Source organism: Petaurus breviceps, unplaced genomic scaffold (genome assembly GCF_028583685.1).
Source record: "Petaurus breviceps papuanus isolate PSGF00001 unplaced genomic scaffold, PetGlider_PUasm1.0 125, whole genome shotgun sequence".
In the NCBI taxonomy this organism is placed as follows: Eukaryota; Metazoa; Chordata; class Mammalia; order Diprotodontia; family Petauridae; genus Petaurus; species Petaurus breviceps.
The window spans coordinates 3,081,432-3,089,724 of NW_027185653.1; the positions used below are offsets into that span (position 1 = coordinate 3,081,432).

The following is an 8,293-nucleotide window of genomic DNA, read 5'->3' on the forward strand; positions in this document are numbered from 1 at the left end:
TGATAGAAGGGAGGGCAGAGTAGTTAGAAGCACATATTTTTTTTTAAAAGGAATATGGTCAAAATAGAAAGTAAAATAAGTCAGGAGCCGGATAGGATGGAGAGAAAGATATTTCGTCTTTCACAATATAACTACTATGGAAATGTTTTTTTGTAACTACACATGTACCACCTATATTGAATTGCTCATCTTCCCATTGTGGGGTGTGTGAGGAAGGAATAAGGGAAAGAATCTAAAATCAAAGTTTTAAAATCAAAGGTAAAAAAAATTGTTTTTTCCATGCAACTGGGACTTAAGATATATAGACACTTGGGTATAGAAATACATCTTGCCCTACTAGAAAGTTAGAGGGGGCATGGGGGAAGTTATAAGAGAAAGTAGATTGGGGGAAGGAGTATTCAGTATTCTCACAATCTTGGGGTGGGGTTGGGGAAAGAAGGGAAGAAAATGTGTAAATCAAAATCATGTGGAAATGAATGTTGAAAATTAAAAATTAAAAAAAAACACCCCCCGTAAAAAAAAAGAATTAATGACTGTTCACTTTAGCAGCACATACACAAAAGTTGAAATGATACTAAGTTGAGCATTGTCCCTGAATAAGAATGATGACCAAATTCATGAGGCCTTTCTTATTTTTACTTTGTTTAATTTTTATTTTTAATGAGGGGGAGGGGATATAATGGAGAGAAAAGGATTTTTTAACTAAATAAAATTTTTTTAAGTTAAAAAAAAGAATTAATGGTGATTGGATAAAACATTTTTAAAAGAAAACAGTCTTTGTAGTTATGCTTCTACTTATGTTTACATATTTTTTTCTCCAATATCTACAAATACTAAGTGAGTAAAGTGCTTAAAAATTTAGGAAATATACATTAAGGTATTTTAAAGCCTCATCAAATACTATGGAATATGGGTTAAACAGGCTGGTTAGTATCTATTGTCAAATTATGATAAAATATGAATAAATAATTATTTTTAGCTTTCAAACTACAGAGTTGCACTCAAATATTTAACATTTCATCAGGGTAATCAATAGAATGAATCAGCTTAGCCTGAATAGTCCTCACTTCAATAAAACCAAAGTATAGTCATCTTAAAATCTACACAATTCAAACATCAGTTAACCTGTGATAAGAAATTAGATCATACCCTAGGTAGATAAAATCTAGAGCTGCAATAAGTATTGGATTAAATTCAAAAGGAAAAGTGGACAAGAAATCAGACCAGAATCCACAGTGTAACAACTCTCTGAGGGGTTGATACTATAGCACATGGTAAGAATCATACTAGGGAGGAAAATTTGAATTTCCCACTTTCACATGATTCTTGAGTACTGTAGTTAGAAGCTAGGCACATGGTTCCTTGGCACCAGAGCACAAGGAAAATGGGTCCATTCTAAAAATGGGGGATTGAAGGAAGATCAATCATTCAAAAGCAGAAAATAACCTTGCAAAAAGCAACACCTTTAGTAAGGAAGTCATGACACAATGAGTCTGTCAATCTTTAATCTAATACTTGGGCTGATTCTTTCCAAAGTGCATATCAAAAACCACTCTGTACTTTATTGTCCTGTGTCATTCATATTTCCATAAAAAACACTAAAGCTAAATAAGGAATAGTCACCTATACAAAGCAAATGAATCAGCATAACATGCATTTGGAGGGAGGCAGAGTTTTGCTGATAAATGTTTGCAAAAAGCTCTGGAATATAAAAGTATGCATGACACATTTTAAAGTGTAATCTGCATAATTAAAATTCCTCTATCACTCTAAATTCTACATAACCAACAAATCAATAAATCAAGCTCAAGTTTGTAGCAATTACTGCTTTCCAAGGTCTAAACATTTACACTGAAAGTTTAACAATCTACCCTGGTGAGCCAATATGAGCTAGCTCCATTATAATCTAAGAGGGAGATATAATTTAGCTCAATATAAGAAACTATTTAAAAACAGAATGAAATCAATGTCCTCTTCCACACTGAAGATAGGTCAACTGAAAATAATATGATCTCTTGTCAGGTATGACATGGAGGCTAAAGGGGACAGGATACCTCTTTTATTAGGTATAAGTTTTACTGCATGATACCTGAGATTCCTTCCAAATCTTGGATACCATAATTCTATGAATTCATTAATGATAGTATTATTGTCTTCATTTTCCAATGAAGAAACTGAGGTAGCTTATTAATGTTCACAGAGCTAGTAGAATTGGACCTATACTTGGGCCTTTCTCCCAAACAATCCTAATTTCTGTTTTGACTAATTTCCACCAGGAACAGGACACCTACTGTCAACTGCGTTTTGGGTTCAGCATCCCTCCCTCTGCCAGAGATATCACAAAGATCCATCTACTTTAACCTTTAAACTTACTTTAACCTTGGTGAGTGACAAGGGCGTCTTTCCTGCCATTACTTCTCAAGCTCCTATGATATTTGTGATATACCCTGATACTTTCCTACCTAAGTACTACTTGGCCTTTCTATTAGTCATAAGCTAAACATAAATATGAACCCTCTTCAATATATTGTTTATTCCAATTATATATAAGCTCCTTGAGAGCAAAGACTACCTCAGTTATGTATTTATATACCCAAAGATTAGTACAGTGTTTCACAGTTGTGTTTAATAAATGCCTTTTCCTTTCCATTCTTTTCTATTATTTCTCTTCCATAAAAACATAATTGGGGAAAACAATACCATTTTCTACCAAGTGTAATAAGGTAGCATGGCATAATATTCAGAAACATGGCCTCTAAATCAAGAAAATCTGGGTTCAAGTTCTTCCTATGACACAAACTAGTTGTATAACCCCAGGAAACACTCTAAGAATATACGTTATAGATAAATTGTCAATAATCAACAATGGAGGAGTTGACTGAATAGATGCAACCACAGGACTAAATACCACTATTCTTGACCCTAATCACCCCACACCTATATATATATATATATATATATATATATATATATATATATATAGAAAGAGAGAGAGAGAGAGAGAGAGAGAGAGAGAGAGAGAGACAGCTGATTATTTTTAATCTCATTACTCAAACTTGGATCCTAAGATTCCTTCATCTACTTTCCATCTGCAGCTCTGCTTGGTTTCAATTCCAGAAACACGTCCCATGCCTTCTTTTCTCCCATTAAGTTGTAAGCACCTTGAGGGCAAGCACTGTCTCTTTTTCATCTGTATCCCCAGTCTAGCACAATTCCTATTATATATTAGGTACTTAGTAAATATTTACTGAATTTAATATTGACTTTTTAAATAAAATATACTTTTGACTAATAAATTAAGATAATTAAAGGAAAATATTTCTTGTTATTTTCAGAACTAGGCAGCAAAATTGTGTTTACTTACATAATTTAGGGTTTTAGGGAAAAGAAACTTACTTGAAATTGCCTAAGTGCCAAGACCCTGAGATTTAGGGCATACAATGTTGTTTTCTGTAGTTATCCAAATTACTAAAGTAATAATGTGAATTTTCTTCTTTGCATTTCAGTTAGCTATAAATTCTTAACACTTAACATATTTTCAGAAAACTGTCACTTTGCTTTATACTGTGCTGGCCTGATATAAGGATATGAAACTGTGAAGTGATGGGGATTCCATTACTCAGATCACTGCCACTTAGTCTAGTCAATCGAGTAAACAGAACTAGCAATCTAACATTTTCAAGTGTTAACAGTAGTTGTTGAATATGTGAACCATTAAAAAGGCACACATTTTTTTTTCATTTTATTTCATGCAGTCTTAGAGCTGTAATAATCATCAGTTCAAACATTATTGAGTGACCAGTGAGTGTGAACCATTCTTTTAAATAGGCTCAATAGGAAATTTCAATGGAAAAGCACACATGGAATCACAGTAGCTTCAGTGTACAAGGGGCTTAAGGAGGTTTAACCTCTATTTAAGCTTCAAAGAATAGCGATCTCGCCTACTGCAGTCTTTCCACATGAACACCTCTAGTGACATAGAACTAAATACTTTATGAGATAAACTATATCATTTTAGTAGAGTGCTAAATGTTAGAGTTGCTGTATTCAAGGAATTTTCTGAATTCTTGTAAAAGATTTAACACAATTAGCATATATTAAAACAAGTGACAGAAAAAGAAATTTTATTTTATTCCAACTAGTTTTTAAACAAAACATTTTCATTGAATGTGTAATTAAAAAGAATTATCCATAGTAATATTAAGCTTCCCCACCTCTGAGTCAAGCGAGAAGGTTCAAAGGCATTGATTTATCCAGGGTCACAGAGCTAGTGTCAGAATGAGGACTCAAGACCAGGTTTAATACCATTTTTCAATACAATATTTTGATTTACTGGTTCATGATATCAAGTCTTATATTGATATAAAATATTAAGTTTTGATAATCCTTCCATTCCAGTGTCACATATATCCCTCTGTATAGGCCTTTGAAAATTACTGCTTATTTTTGGGTCACAGAAGGAGCTAGAACATTATGGATTTGTTGTTGTTCAATTGTTTTCCAGTCATGTCCAACTGTGAAAGCATATGAGGTTTTCTTGTCAGACATGCTGAAGAGATTTGCCATTTCAATGTCCAACTCATTTTACAGGTGAGGAAAGTGAAACAAACAGGTTATATGATTTGCCTAGGGTCACACAACTAGGAAGTATCTTTAGCTTGGTTGGAACTCAAGAAGATGAGCCTTCCCAGCTTCAGGCCTGGAGCTCTATCCACTGCATCACCTCACTGCCCAGATGATTAAGGACAGATCATTACACTCCACAATTACCAATAGAAAGATATCCAAATATCTCACCTCATTGACAATGGATCAATCACAACAATTCAACCTAAGAAAGGAAGAACTTTTGCTTTCAGCATTTGATAAATGCATTTCAGAAGCATACTGTACTACAAGGAGGCATAATTCAGTGCTAACCAAGAATTGGACAACAATTACATTTTGAATCATGAGTTTAGAGCTGAAAGGGGTTTCAGAGACTATGAAGTTTATTTTCTCTCATTTTACAGTTGAGGACACCAAGGTCCATGAATGGCAATTAACTTACCCAAGGTCACACTGCTACTAAGCATCTGAGACAAAATTTAAACCCAGGACTGACCCAAAGCTTTGTCTATTGTACCATGGAGCATCCTCAAATTTACTTTTATCACTATTCATATCATAGTTCTTCCCTCTTCAGACCCATGCTCTAGAAGGCAATGGATAATAACCAATTCATGTTAAAAAAAAAAAACCTTTCATTGGAATTCATCTGTTTGGGTGCCACTGTTTTGGCCTCATTGCCTAAAAAGGTAAAGGGAGATTTTCACTGAGAAGTGAGAGAAACCTCAATCCATATTCTTCCTGTATAGAGTATCTCCTGACTGAGAATGCAGACTGTCCCTTAACACGGAAGGGAAAACTTCTATGGATACTTTCTTTTTTCTCTCTCTTTTTTGTTTTTACTTTACATCATTCATTTCCACAAGATTCTGAGTTAAAAATTTTCTCCCCATTTTTACCCTACCCACCACCTCAAAAAACGATCCCACTGAATATCTCATCCCCCAATCTGTTTTCTGCCATATCTTCTCCCATAACCCCCCCCAACTTTTCAGTAGGGCACGGTGGATGTCTATGCAAGAATGTCTGCATGTCTTATTTCCCAGTTACATGTAAATTTAAATAGATGGATAGATAGATAGATAGATAGATAGATAGATAGATAGATAGATAGATAGATAGATAGATAAATAGATAGATAGATATACATACATGCATATATACATACGTTCTACCCCTCAATTGGAACAGTTTTCCCTTGCCTCTGCTATATTAGAAAATTTACCCCATTCTGTCTCTCCCCATCTCCTCTCATTATATTCCTCTCTCACCTCTTAATTTCACCTTTTAAGTATCATCCCTCCCTATTAAATTAGCCCTGCCTGCTCTGTCTATGTATACATATACACACATATACACACTCATATATGTATTCATACACCCATATACCCTCCTAATATAGACATATAGATGTATGTATAAATAAACAACACACAAACACATTTTTATTCCCCTCAACAATTCTCATACTGATAAATGTTTCATAAGTTACAAATATCATTTTTTCTATGTAGGAATGTAAAGTGTTCATCTTTGATAAGTTCCTTATGATTTCTTTTCCCTGTTTAACTTCTCATGCTTCTCTGGCTTCTAGTATCTGAATGACAATTTTTCTCTTAAATTCCGTTGTTTTTTTCATGAAGATGCTTCGAAGTCCTCTATTCCATTGATACATGATACTCAGTTTTGCAGGTTAGGTGATTCTTGGTTTTAATCCCAGCTCCTTTGATCTACGGAATGCTGGACCCTGTGTTACCCAGCTTCCATTTCCACAATATTGAATTATTTTTTCTTCCTGGCTACTTGTAATATTTTTTAACTTGATCTGGAAATTCAGGAATCTGTCTATAGTATTCCTCGGAGTTTTCTTTATGGGATTTGTTTCAGGAGGTAATCGGTGGATTCTTTCAACCTGTATTTTGCCCTCTGGTTCTAAAACATTAGGGCATTTTTCCTTGAGAATTTCTTGAAAGTCCTCTATTCCCCTGAATGACCATATTTTCCCTGAAACATGATACTCAGTTTTGATGGGTAGGTGACTCTTGGTTTTAATCCCAGCAACTTTGACCTCTGGAATATCATATTCCAAGCCCTTCAATCCCTCAATGTAGAAGCTGCCATATCCTGGGTTGTCCTGATTGTGTCTCCACAATATTCAAATTGTTTCTTCCTAGCTGCTTGTAATATTCTCTCCTTAATCTGGGAATTCGGGAACTTTGCTATAATATTTCTAGGAGTTTTCTTTTTGGGATCTTTTTCAGGAGGTGACCAGTGGATTCTTTCAACCTCTATGTTGCTCTCTGCTACTAAAAAATCAGGGCAGTTTTCTTTGAGAACTTCCTGGAGGATGATTTCTAGGTTCTTACTTTGGTTATGGCTTTCAGGTAGTCCAATAATTTTTTTAAATTATCTCTCCTGCATCTATTTTCCAGGTCAGTATTTTTTCCCATGAGATATTTCACATTGCCTTCTATTCTTTCATTTATTTGGATCTGTTTAAAAGCATCTTGATTTCTCATAAAGTCATTAGCTTCCATTTGCTCCAATCTAATTATAAAGCAATTATTCTCCTCATTGAGCTTTTTAGATTCTTTTTCTATTTGGCAAATTCGACTTTTTAAGGCATTATTTTTCCTCATTGCCTTTTTTGAGCCTCCTTTGCCATTTGAGTAAGGCTGTTTTTTTAAGGTATTATTTTCCTCAGTCAGGCTGTTGACTCTCATTTCATAATTTTCTTGCATTGTTCTCATTTATCTTCTCAATTTATCTGCTTCTTAAGGTCCTCTATGGCCTGGAACCACCTTGTATTTTGCTTAGAAGCTTTTGGTGCAAGAGTACTGACTTCACTGTCTTCCTTCTGTTCCACGCTTTGCTCCTTTTTATCTCCAAAATAGGAGTGTAATGTTGGAATCTTCTGTCTGCTTTGTTTCATTTGCCTGCTCATTTTGCCACTCAATTACTTGACTTTTGGGCTTTTTTTGCCAAATTAGGATTCTGCCACCAGACAGGGGAGCTTTCATCCCAAACGCTGGAGTTTTCTCAGTTGCTGGAGGTAATAAATGGGTGCCCTCTCTGAAGGCTCCACATGCTCAGGCAAGCTGGAAACACACCCCAGTACCTCCACCCTAGACTGCAATCCAGATCCAAGGAGGTTAAAGCAAGAGCGATTACCCCTCAGACTGTTGCTTGGTCCCCCTACACTCTGCTGGTAAGGAACTGATGATGCTATGTGGCACTGGCTGGCTGTGGCGTGTCTCAGCATCTCGCTCCGGGGTTAAAAGTGGGGCACTCCCACTTACTGGTCCAAAATTCCAGACTGCACTGGCCTCTCACTTTCTCCTTGGCATCTGAGTTTTGATAAATCTGGAAACTGCCACAGCTGCTGCTGATCTGGAGTCCCTCTGGCCGGAAGCTGCTCAGGCCTGCCCTGGAGCTAAAGCCTGGGTGTGGTCCTGGGCTCAGCTCCCAGAGCCCTGTGCTGGATTTCTGCCCGGCTGTCCTCAGAGGGAAGTTAACTTCTCTGTGTCTTCTTGTGGGTTCTGCAGCTCCAAAGATGTTTTATTGTCCCCTTTTTACATGGTTTGGGGAAGATGGAAGCCGGAACTGGAAATTGATAGTTTCTTGAAGGATGACTTTTAGGCTTTTTTAAAAAAATCATAACTTTCAGGTAGTCCCATATTTTTTC

General features: G+C 35.8%; 1 non-coding gene across 1 annotated transcript; it reads left to right on the plus strand.

The window, feature by feature from the left end:
- The first annotated feature begins 535 nt into the window (after nt 1-535).
- LOC138163679 (U6 spliceosomal RNA) lies at nt 536-637 on the plus strand. Its single transcript, XR_011168893.1, has one exon. It is a non-coding gene; the product is annotated as a U6 spliceosomal RNA (small nuclear RNA).
- The last annotated feature ends 7,656 nt before the right edge of the window (nt 638-8,293 follow it).